General features: G+C 45.2%; 1 protein-coding gene across 2 annotated transcripts in view; it reads left to right on the forward strand.

Moving 5' to 3' along the window:
• The window catches only part of IRAK1 (interleukin 1 receptor associated kinase 1), a 67,219-nt gene that overhangs the window by 17,704 nt on the left and 36,358 nt on the right, over positions 1–13,157 (forward strand). The window lies entirely within an intron of this gene.

Consider the following 13,157-nt stretch of genomic DNA (forward strand, 5'->3'; position numbering starts at 1 on the left):
GTATTCAATGATTTCTGCGAGCTGTGACAGCGAGCAGTGCTGCCTGCTCACTGTCACAGCTCGCAGGGTCAGTATTCAACTGACCCCCCGGAACACACCATTTCCCCACGCTTGTCTACCCTCCCGGAATGGTCGGGAGTCTCCCGAAAATCGGGTCGCCCTCCCGGGATGGTGGGCAAGTCTCCCGCAATTTTCTCTGAGCCCATGCACCCCCCTTCCCCGCAACTACAAATGCAGGAATTTGCGCAGTACGGGGGAGGGGTGGGGCTAAAATTACATAAATTGCGGCATTTTGCGTCATTTAAGCCCCGCCCCCTCTTTGCAGACCCGCAACTCACTGTGTTATGAGGAATGGAGGCGGGGCTACATGACATCAGCCTTCCCCCTGCATCTCCCACCATGTGCTTCTCCCGGAGAGGAAATCTAAAAGCTAGGCAACTATGCAGAGCCCTTGCTAGGTTTTTGGAGCGAGGGGGAATCGGCGTACGTGGCTGCTAAAACAACGAGGCTCGCGGCTAAATGCAGCAGGCTCCCTGCATTAACGGCAAGCTGCTGTTTGGGGGAATTTCCCTGCTGCCCTGAATAGGGTGAGTGGCCGGCGTTTAATCCCTGCCGTTTAACCCCCTCGCCGGCTGCATTGAATACACCCCTTTGAGTGCCAACATCACTGAGAGAGATGTTCACAATATCGGCTAAAATAGCCAGCGTTGCTCACATTTGTTATATGAATTCAAATAAATAATGTGCAAATAAATATTGTTTCCTCTAAGGTAACATTACAGGTCATTAGGATAAATAAATTGATTACTGACTGTAGCAGCCCCCATCCCATTTAATACCCATTATTACACCCCTCAGCCATTGTGACTGTGCTTATTTATCGGTGCCCCACTAGAGCTATATCAACCATTAGTGTGTGCCTCGCACCGGCTATGATTGTAGCAGGCGTACACTGTATGTAAAATAACTCTGTCCGTACCCCACTCCAGATTGGAATTTTAATTAAGTGGATATTATACAATTAAGAAAATATTTTTACTGTAATAAAGTGTACTGGAAGACCTCCTGTTATTTTCTGTGCACATCCCCTCTCCTCTCTGTGTGCGCCTGACATTACACACACGTGTCATGACCGAACACATGCACAATACTGCAGGACTGGAGACCTGGCTGTGCGCTGGAGCCAGCTGTACAATCACTGACTGCCTGCTGGGAGTACTCAGCCAGCCCAGCCCCTGGACAATTGGTCGGAGTTCGTGGCCCACTGGAAATGCCCTTTATACAGCCTTGTCCACAATCCGTTACTGGGACCATCACCTGTTGAAACCATTAATGGTCCTCCATTGCGTAGTCTAGCAACCATAAATGGCCACCTGCAACTGCAGTGCCACTTGGAGGCACACACAGACCTATACATTTAAGCAGGGCTTTTTCTCTTGCCTTCTCTACATAAATGCACACCACAAATATGTATTTGTTTATTTATGTAAGTGCTGAAATTTCCTGTAATTTTGTAACTTGTTTTTTGTTCCATCACCCTTGAATGGCATTACAGAACCACTGTGGAGCCTTTATAATAAGAGGTTGATAATGGAGATGATAAAATTATGAAAATGTTTCCCTGGTGACGTTTTATGACAATACCACAATTTACTGTCACTGCACCTTTAATAAACACACCCATGTGGATTATAGTGTATGTGGAGGTGGAAGAATGCTGCATTTGGGGAACAGTCGCACTGAAGACCTTGGCCATCTGTTATATATATATACTGTGTGTGTGTGTGTATATAATCTAATTTAATAGTGTTTCCATTGTGTCTCATTCGTAACCATGGCTCTGTGTCCGGGCCCTGAGCGAATTTTTAGGGGTGTATTCCGATCCGGCCGCTATGTCCGGTACCGGGAATTGTGGCCATCACCTATTCAATGCTGCTGTTATTGACCGCATTGAAGGCAGGTTACGACAAAACAGATCCGAGTCTGATCTGTTTTGATTGGAAACGGCCGCGGATTAATGACTTCACGGAAGGTTTTTGGACAATCCGTGGCAGTTTTTGCTGATTTGAGAAATTTCGGACAGTCGGTACATTGAATACCGACTGTCGAGTTCCTTTCGGAAGGAACTATATAAAACGGCCCAAATTCCGACTGGACGTAACGACAATTGGAATCCAGGTCTGAATACCCCCCCTTTGTGTGACTTGAATGCATGTCTCCAAACTCTGGATCAGGCCCATTCCATTAGGTACAAATTGCTCTATTCCTGGACTTCCCTGCCAGTGGCAGTTAAGGGGTTGTACACACGGAGAGATTTTGGCTAATGGACAATTTTGACTAAGCAATTTTGGCTAGTTGCACTGGAGATTTTGACTAAGCGATTTTGTCTAAGCAATGATAGTCTATGATCTAGTCAAAATTTCCTTGCCTGCTAAGCAATCTCTGCTAGACAATATTGATTAAGCAGGAGAAAAATAGGGAGATTTTGGCTAACCTTCTAGGACATGGGTCTTCAACCTGTGGCACTCCAGATGTTGTGAAACTACATGTTCCAACATGCATTGCCACATTTTTTCCTATGAGAGCATGCCAAAACTGTCAGGGCATGCTGGGACATGTAGTTCTACAACATCTGGAGGGCCACAGGTTGAAGACATGTGTTCTAGGAGATTTTGACTATCTAGTCGAAATCTCCTGTTAAAAGTTCCTTTACAGAGGTGGGACTCCAGTACAGTCCAAAATTGAAAGAGGGGGGTCACATCAACTGCCATTTAGTCCAGGACAGTGATGTTTAAGGTGGCAGTAGGTGTGGCTCCCCTTTTTGAATATTGGACAGTGGTGCAGTCCCACCTCTGTAACTGCCACTGGCAGGGAAGTCCAGGAATAGAGCATTTTGTACCTAAATGATATGGGTCATGTTGGAAGGTATGATACAGTAGTCAACATATATAGATATCCGGAGTGAAGTGTCTCTAGTTTTAAAGAGTAGGTATATATTTACCACATAAGAAGTCCATTAGGGGAATTAATCCAATTCGGATTGCATGACAGCGATAATGGAAAGGAGAGAGGTGTTTATCTCCGTGACAACTGTGGTGCTGGATGGCAAATATCAGTGGCGGCTGGTTTGGTGCTCTCTACTGATGCGTTTCGCTGTACTTGGTGAGGTCTTATATACCTTCTCTCTTAATGAGTAATATAATGCACCTGTGCCAATGGTTTGGTCTAATTAAGGAATTGCATATCAAAAACCAATAAAAAAACAGAGAAAGAACATAGGAGGCAAAAAACAGTATTACATGAAATAAAAACAAAATACACATGGTTTGTACTTTATAATCGGTTTCTTTTATAAGAGGTTCAAAGGTCATTAGAATTCTATTGGCTGAGATAATAATTAGCATATATATATATATATATATATACACTTCCTGATTTATCAAAATTAGTTTTCACAAAGAGAGGGCTATAGAGATCCAACTGTAGACTCCAGCACGTGTCTGTATAGTATGGACTGGGTAGAAGGAGGAAATAATAAAGGTTGACACATGAAAAGGTAGAAATTAATGGCGACAGGTGTCAACATTGACACAAAAACCTAAAAAAAAAAAAAAATTGTCAACCTTTACATGCGTCCACCTAATGCATGTTGACCTTTCGGGGTTAACCTTTTGCCGGTCTACCTAGGCACTGTATACCCTTCCATCCACGCCTGTGCGCGACTGGAATCCAGAACGTGTCTCTGTAAAGGTGCCCATACACGTTACAATTATTGTATACAATATTCTATATTATATCGCATCTCGGTTTTGCTACGAGATGTCCAACATATACTTTTTGTACTAGATCTCATCGAAAACTGAGATGTGATGAGATACGATATTGTATACAATATTCTAACCTGTATGGGCACCTTAAGCATGAGGGGATCTGAATACACGGCAGGGTTACCGTTTCAGTGCGCTAATAAACCCACACTGTCAGCCTTGTTCTAGTATGAGAGTGGAACGTAAGAAAAGAGAGAATAAAAGCCCTTTGTCTACCTGCTGCGTGAAGTCCATATGACCTACAGTTAAATTGTTACTTCTGAAGAAAAAAAGATTAGTGACCCAGCGCAGAGGATTATAAAGATGTGAGATGGTTTGTATGGAACACAATGGCCATCTCCACATATATTTAATTCTTCTACGTTCCTGAAAGTGTTGTATGCAGATATGTTTGAAGTTATAGAATAATTACCGAATTTAAAACTTGCATATGATTTAACGGACGTTTTGCAAATTATTTTTTTTCCCACACCTCAATCTACCATAATTAACTTGTTTTAACCCTTTCAGTGCCAAGTGAATTTGTCAAAATAGTTGTAAAATTTGCCAAGCAAACCATTTTATTCATCGTAATGACCGGTAATGTTACCTTTTATATAGGAAATATAATCTTTTTTTTTTCCACAACATATTTTTAATTTGAATTTATATAACAAATGTGAGCGACGCTGGCATTTTTTTGGCAGATATTTAGGATACTGTTTATTACTGGATTGGTAGGGTGTCCATAAACCTACTGGGTGAATAGCCTTGTTGTAATTTCCACAGTTGGATTGCGGCTCTCCTCTTAGCTGGAGTCCCAGAAGTAAGTAGGTGATTGGGATACCACCACCTGCTTACTCCTGGGACTCCAGCTAAGGAGAGCCGCAATCCAACTGTGGAAATTACAACAAGGCTATTCACCCAGTAGGTTTATGGACACCCTACCAATCCAGTACCTCTAATTCAGGACGCTCCAATTGGGGATCACAATATTCCATCAAGGAAGCACAAATAGGAACAAGCGGGAGCGTTATAAGTATAATCTTGATTTACATCCCATTTTTTCCCAAATCTGCCAACTATTATAAATTGTTTCAAAGATATTCATATTAATTATTTTATGCTTATTATTGCCTAGGCATTTATCCTATATGCTTTTAAGTAATTATTTTACTTCATAAAATATGTTTGTATATTAATGTGATACCCAGTTTATCTATTAGTTTTTTTGAAGTGCTCCACATAATATCCGGTACTTGTTTCCTATCTGGGCGCCCGTCGCGGGCATCGCGGGTACATTTATGTATGGCCGCGACGCGACCGACGCGATGCCCGCGATTTCCCATTGAAACCAATGTTAAACTTGGAAATCGTGTCGGTCGCGTCGCGGCCGGCCATAAATGTACCCGCGATGCCCGCGACGCGATGCTCACGATTTCCCATAGGAATCAATGTTAAAAGCCGCGATGGACCCGATTTTACTGTTAAATGCCTCAATCCACCCGATTTGGCCATAGGAATCAATGTTAAATGGGCCACAGAGCCCATTAACCCTTAAATGTCCCCCCAAATTTTTGACGCCACCCCACGATCGACGCCAACCCGAAGCGTGGCGAGCGCAGCGAGCCCGCGAGGGGCGGCGGTACGCGTCCTCCGACCTTTTCATGCCCTACTATCCACTAGGGCGTGGTGTGAGAATATAATAGTGTGGCGAGCGCAGCGAGCCACCGAGCCCGAAGCGTGGCGAGCGCAGCGAGCCCCGCGAGGGGACGCGGATACCTTCACAATTATGCGCGTCCCCTCGCGGCCTTCACAGTGAAGGTATCCGCGTCCCCTCGCGGGGCTCGCTGCGCTCGCCACGCTTCGGGCTCGGTGGCTCGCTGCGCTCGCCACACTATTATATTCTCACACCACGCCCTAGTGGATAGTAGGGCATGAAAAGGTCGGAGGACGCGTACCGCCGCCCCTCGCGGGCTCGCTGCGCTCGCCACGCTTCGGGTTGGCGTGGATCGTGGGGTGGCGTCAAAAATTGGGGGGGACATTTAAGGGTTAATTGGGCCTAATTCAGGGTTAATATGGCCAAATCGGGTCAATTGAGCCATTTAACAGTGAAATCGCGGTCAATCAGCCTTTTTAACATTGTTCCCTATGGGAAAATCGCGGTGATCGCGGTCATCGCGGGCATCGCGACCATCCAATTTTAGCCGCGATGCCCGCGATGACCGCGATTTTTACCCCCGATGACCGCGATTTTGATCGTGGGCGCCCAGATAGGAAACAAGTACCTAATATCCTCTAGCACAGGAGATGGCTGAAAAGTTTGCCGACCCACTTCTTATGTTTCAGATATGCGTGTACTATTATATCCAGCAACTGGAACTTCATATTGTGCCACATTTCAGTATCCCAGTTCCCAGAGCTTACAATCTATATTCCCTGCCACATGGACACACATATATAAATACTGGATTATTTTTTTTACGGAACCCAATTAACCTACTGATATATACTTTTGGAGAGTGGGGAAGATCTGATATTGCTGTGCCGTGTGTGAGCACAATATCTGATGTAACTGATTTAATGTTGAATCAGTGCCGCTGCTCTGGTGTCTGCAGACTGGCCTCTCCGTCTGTTATCCAGAGTGTGGTAAACAAACACAGGAATGCCGTTGTCAGGGGAATACCAAATGCACAGCAGTAATATCTGGAATAGGGAAATCTGTAATTAGCTGTGGGTGTAATCCTCAGTGACAGGTTTTATGGACTGTGTCATTTACAAGCACATAATAAGTATATGTCTGAGAGGTGCTGCCACTTATTACCGTAAAGTCTTGGCTACTTCTCTTGTGCTATGGGGGTGTGAGGAAAAAATTAGACAAAATAAATAGATTGCCGAAGAGAGTTTTTTCCACCGTTCCGAAGGCGTGACGCAAAGAATCAATGAATACCCTTTGGATATGCAATTGCAAAAGTATTCAAACCTGTAATCAAGTTAACCGGTTTGTCTCCTTGTAAATTTTCAAACAGATTGTTTGTCTGCAGGGTTTTTTTATTAATGAAAATATCCTGCTTACAAAAGTATTCAAGCCCTAGAGATTAGTACTTGGTAAAACCACATTTTGCTGCAATACCAGATTCAAAGTTTTGTAATTTCAGGTTTGGCTGATGCTTATCGACGGCAATTTTTACATTGTGCCAAAGATTCCGAATTAGATTATGAACTGGACTTTGTCTTCTTGTCTGTTGTAGAACATTCACCTTTTTTTTTTGTTGAGCTGCACCAGTGTTGCTCTGGCCTTGTGCTTGGAATCACTGCTCTCATGAAAGGGGGACTTTCTCCCATACTTTAGTTCTCAAGCAGACTGAAGATGGTAGTCTTGCTGCATGCGATCTGGCGTAGTCCTGCGGCATTATAACCAACAGCTAATAGTTGGAGTAACTGCTGTGTTCAGTTATATTATTAACAGTTTCTTATATAGCGCATACGTATTCCGCAGCACTTTACAGAGAATATTTTGAACATTCACATCAGTCCCTGCCCCAGTGGAGCTTCCAGTCTATATTCCCTACCTCATATACACGCACACAGACATTCTAGGGTTAATTTGTTGGGAGCCAATTGGCCTACCAGTATATTTTTGGATTGTGTGAGGAAACTGGAGTACCCGGAGGAAAGCCACGCAAGTACGGGGAGAATATACAAACTCCGCACAATTAGGGCCATGGTGGGAAACAAACCCATGACCTCAGTGCTGTGCTGCAATAATACTAACCATTACACCAGCTGTACTGCCTCAAAGCTATGCAGGCAGCGAGTGACTTACAAGGTTCTGGTAGGTTGGCACCGGTATCTAGAGCAATGCTGACTGCTGTGTATCCAGAGCTGCATGGCACAGTTGCTCATTTGGGTTCAAGTCCATGTAATTAGTGAGCCTGGGAAATAGTTGGAAGTCTTGGCAGTGCTAGTCCAACCACTGTCTGACATCTAGCCGTTGGACATGTCTTATTGTCTTGCTGGAAGATCCCATCCACCCCGGGGAAGACAATCGGCATGTATGGGTGTACTTGATCTGCAAGGATGGATTCATAAACTAAATCGGTCAAGAGCACCTTCGACGTGAATGAGTAGACCCATAGAATGGCACAAAACTTTTACCAGACCATAACACTGTCAGTACTTAAATTACATGTACAAGTAGTAACATTTTCCAGCTGCACTATTAAGTAATGCTACCTAACTTGTTTTGTTTCACTCCCTTATCTATCAATTTTTATTGGTGTTGAATAATCTCTCAAGTCAGAAATGCGCGTTTGGGAAAAGTCCTTGTTCAAACCTGTTGTGCTTTTGGGCACTGGCAAGTAGGGAGAGGCTCGGTGTTACACATCCAAGTAGATAGAACAAGTGTTGCCCTTTTTTCAAGTGTGTCTTGTGCTTTTACAGTGTTCTCTGTGAGGGATGTGTTTAGTTAGTACTTTTAGTATTTCCTTCCTCAGTTATTCCTATCCACAACAGATCATTCATTTTGTGACTCCAGAGTTACCCTGTAGATGAGGCAGGGGAAGAAATGTTGATTTTTGCCAGTAAGGATGGGCCTCTCACTGTTCTATCCACTGCTGCCAGTATGGATGAGCCTCCAAATGTTCTAGCCACTGCTGCCAGTAAGGATGGGCCTCTGTCTGTTCTAGCCACTGCTGCCAGTAAGGATGTGCCTCTCACTGTTCTATCCACTGCTGCCAGTACGGAAGAGCCTCCAAATGTTCTAGCCCTGGGGTAGCCAACTCCAATCCTTGAGAGCTACCAACAGTTAATGTTTTCCAGATCTCCTTGCAGAATCACAAGTTACTTAGCTCCACCTGTGGATCTTTGAAAATGTTTAAGCTAGTAATGAGTGCACCTTTGCAGCAGCTAGGTTGTGTGGAAAATGTGAACTGTTGGTAGCTCTCGAGGACCGGAGTTGGCTACCACTGTTCTAGCCACTGCCGCCAGTAAGGATGGGCCTCTCTCTGTTCTAGCCACTGCTGCCAGTAAGGATGGGCCTCTCTCTGTTCTAGCCACTGCTGCCAGTAAGGATGGGCTTCTCTCCGTTCTAGCCACTGCCGCCAGTAAGGATGGGCCTCTCTCTGTTCTAGCCACTGCTGCCAGTAAGGATGGGCCTCTCTCTGTTCTAGCCACTGCTGCCAGTAAGGATGAGCCTCTCTCTGTTCTAGCCACTGCTGCCAGTCAGGATGGGCTTCTCTCTGTTCTAGCCACTGCCGCCAGTATAGATGGGCCTCTCATTGTTTTATACACAGCTGCCAATTCCCGCAGAGCAAAAATACACATCTGTCAGCCGCTTCAGTAGGCAGCATGCTGAAATGCCACCTCCCTAGATAAAAACTACCAACCAACCAGCTTCTGACTGCCATTTTTCAAACACTACTTTTAACATGGCAGTTAGAAGCTTATTGGCTGGTATCTCTATCCACTTTAACTCTTTCCAGAACTTGCTGTGCGCATACGGTGCGATTCTGACTAACTGTATATAAAATGTTGAAAATATATGGTCAAAATGTGACAGTCAGGCTCATGCTGCAAAGTAATGCAATGTGCAGTACGGGTCTGTGATGTCTGACGCAGATTTAGAGGAGACTGTCTGATTAAGTCTTCTGACATTTGGGGCATCAATGAGGTCTGTTGCCATTGTTTTGGGGGAGTAATGAGGCCAGGATCTCCATTGGGAGAACAGTTTACCTGGCATTTGTTTGATCTGTAGTGGCTAGCTTGGCTGGTCCCATGGGTCACGCAGCCGGCCAGGTGATTTTATGCCGTGTCTTACGACACAGCATGGAAGTACTGCAAACAGGCGGTGTCTGTTTATATCAGATTCCCCCTGCTGCCTGACCATATTAGTGCATCGCGGCTGCCTTACATGTAAGCTGGAGGGTATCCGGGCAACAGATCTACGATGTCTAGATTGACCTGTTGTTATGGCCGACCACGCTTATTCGAACCCATCTAGTTAGACTAAAGATAGTCGACCGCGTCTACATCGACCGTAACATAAGTTAGAACACTGGGCGGCCCTCTGAGAGAGGTAAGAGCAGAGCAACAGGAGCATAGTCGACAGTCCAAAGGTCGACATGTTTTTTTTTACTTCTGTTTGATCCAATTTTCGACAGTCGACATGAACACTGAAACATAGCACCATGTCGACCTTTCTGCATGCCGACCTAGTGTAGTCAACCGAATGCTTGTCAACCTAGTTGCTGTCTACCCAATGATAGCTACCCATAATTTTGAACATTTGTATCCACATCTTTGTACATTTAGGAGCTGATTTTGAGTTTGGTGCAAAACAGGAGTAACAATTGTTGCGTCACAACGATGGCAAATAAATTTATTATTTCTGCATGCAGGGTAAATACTGGCTGCTTTTGCATGTAGTCCACAAATGAGACAGCTTTAACCCTTTTATTGTCAACGTTGCTGTGAGCGATCCTCAAAATATCTGCTAAAAATGCCAGCGTCGCTCACAGCGACTGTTCTTTTAGTATTAATAAATCCAAGTACAGCCAAGTCAATTACTTGAAGTTTAGTTAAGTATCTGTTGCAATTTAAAAAAAAACCAGTCTGTCTGGAGAGAGGAAAACGGCAGGGATGCCCCATCTCCCCACTACTTTTTAACCTAGCATTAGACCCGTTCATTAGGTACATCACACAGCTGCGAGGCTATTCTGGGAACAGAGAATTACGAATGATAGCTTTTGCAGATGACCTACTGATTTTTATGTCTAACCCAAACCGAGACATTCCCCAGCTAACCTCAGCCATTAGCAGGTTCTCAACTTTCGCTGGCTTTTCGATCAACTTTGAAAAATCGGAAGCACTAGCCATGTTCGGGCAAGCGAGGTTTTGCCAGACCATCCCTTTTCCCTTCAAATGGGCTACGAATAACATCACCTTCCTAGGCATAGCCCTTACACCGCATACTCGGGATCTTTACTCCCATAATATTACCCCTGTCATACGCAAAATACAAACTGAACTTAACCTTTGGCAGGATTTGCCATTGAACTTGTTGGGTCGTTGTAACTTGGTCAAGATGGCTAGTTTTCCCAAGCTCCTCTTTATCCTACAAATGACCCCTCTTCTAGTAACCAAATCGGACCTCACAACATTGAACACTGCCATCTCCCGTTTCATCTGGAACAAAAAACGGCCGTGAATTAGTTACAAGAAAATGACGCAAACGGTTAATAGGGGAGGAACTAACCTACCCAATATTAAACAATACAAACTTGGCCTGCCTTCTACGCTTCGCGATAGATTGGATCACGACATCTAACATATACACAGACGTAACACTAGAGTCTCAACTATGTACACCTCTCTCCCTCACTTACATGCGACACGCCAAGCCCTCTATCTTACACTCCCGAACGCAAGATAATCTATTATTGACTACAACTGTGCGGGCTTGGCAGATATCTAGGAAAACATTAAAACTCCAACACCGCCATTCCTTATTCCTTCCCTTGGTAGGCAACTTAGATTTCCAAAAAGGCTTGGCTACGACACCTTTCACAGAGTGGAGACCCGCTGGCATCACGACCCTACGGGACTTGCTGAATTCTTCTAACAAGCCACTGACATTCGCAGAGGCCTCACAGAAATATAACCTACAACCCCAGCATAAATTTGCATACTTTCAGGCATCCCATTATTTGCGATCTGTCTTGTCCAGGCTGCGGAACCGGATCCGATACGTAATGCCGGCGGTCGGAATCCCGGCGGTCGGAATCCCGACACTGGAATCCCGACCGCCGAAATCCCGACATGGGGGGGGACGTGGAGCGCCCCCCCTTGCGGGCTCGCTGCGCTCGCCACGCAGCGGGCCCGGTGCCTCGCTACGCTCGGCACGCTATTTTATTCTCCCTCTATGGGTGTCGTGGACACCCACGGAGGGAGAAAGTTTCGGGATTTCGGCGGTCGGGATTCCGACCGCCGGGATCCCGACCGCCGGCAAATTGACTGCATCCCGCGGAACCAGGACTTCACAAATCCTTTAGACTCTTTACACTGCACCACATTCTACTTCACATCCATTATATACTCACGTATACGTACTGAACTTGACCCAGAGACGGAACTTCTAGAGATAACCAAATGGACAACCCAAATCCCCTCCCTCTCCCCCGAGACTCTCATGAAAACCTTCAATATTAATTTAAAACTTATCCCAGCAATCTCTTACCAAGAAATGGCATACAAAATGCTCCATAGAGCATACTTATCGCCTAAACAACGACATTTAATGGGTATCGCGGAAGGGACAAAATGCCCCAAATGTTCCACAGACAATGCAGACATTCTACACTGCTTCTGGGACTGTCATCATATACAGAAATTTTGGAACGACCTCTGTCATTACAGCGCCACAACCCTGAACATATCTTTTATCTGTACTATTTCTTGGGCACTCTTTGGATGCTTAACCGACCAACCCCAAATTCCAAAATATAGCAAAAAACTTGTGGTTATCCTGTCTGCAGTGGGCAGGAAGGCTATACTACAACAGTGGATACATAACTCCGCACCTACTGTCCACAACCACTAGGCTTCTATTCCTGTTCACTATGGACTGGCTAGAAACAACTTTACATAAAAAAAAAACTAACACCCTCTCTATTCCAATGCTGGGAAAAGTACATACAGACTCTACCTCCCCACACTAAAACAGCTTCCAACACACAACATGGTACTTTTACCAACTCCTTGCTAATCACAATCCTATTTCCTCTTGACTGACCACCCTGACTTTCCCTATACCTTCACCTGATCTTGACTAGATGGATACTCTGTGGATGGGTCGACGGCTCTTTGGACGCGGGTAGGCAATAAGTTATAGTAGTAGTAGATGATTATTGTTACTAGTTTAAAATGAAAATAGAAAAAACCTGCTAGACATAGGGGGATATTCAATCTCCGGCAAACACCTCCCATCGGGGAGATGCCCGCCGGGCCCTATTCAATGCTATCTCGGCAGAACGAGCCTGACATCACTAGCTGTCGGGCTCGTTCTGCCGAGAACAGCCGAGAAGTGACGAGCTGCCGGCTGCAGCTCGCCTCTTCCCGGCCGCAACTCGCGGCCACGCCCCCTTTTCGGTCCCCGGCAGGCAGGACATTGAATCCCGCCTGCGTGTTCTCGGTCGAGCTGACCGAGAACGGGACTGGGTCACGGCGGTCGAGCAAGCTGACATTGAATATCCCCCATAAGCTCTAATTTTGTTGCATTTTGGCACATGATTATTTTGAATGTAGCTAATAGACAATGTATGCTACCTTAGACACATCCTGCCGACAGTCCGA

Source organism: Crinia signifera, chromosome 9 (genome assembly GCF_055691185.1).
Source record: "Crinia signifera chromosome 9, ASM5569118v1, whole genome shotgun sequence".
Taxonomy (NCBI): Eukaryota; Metazoa; Chordata; class Amphibia; order Anura; family Myobatrachidae; genus Crinia; species Crinia signifera.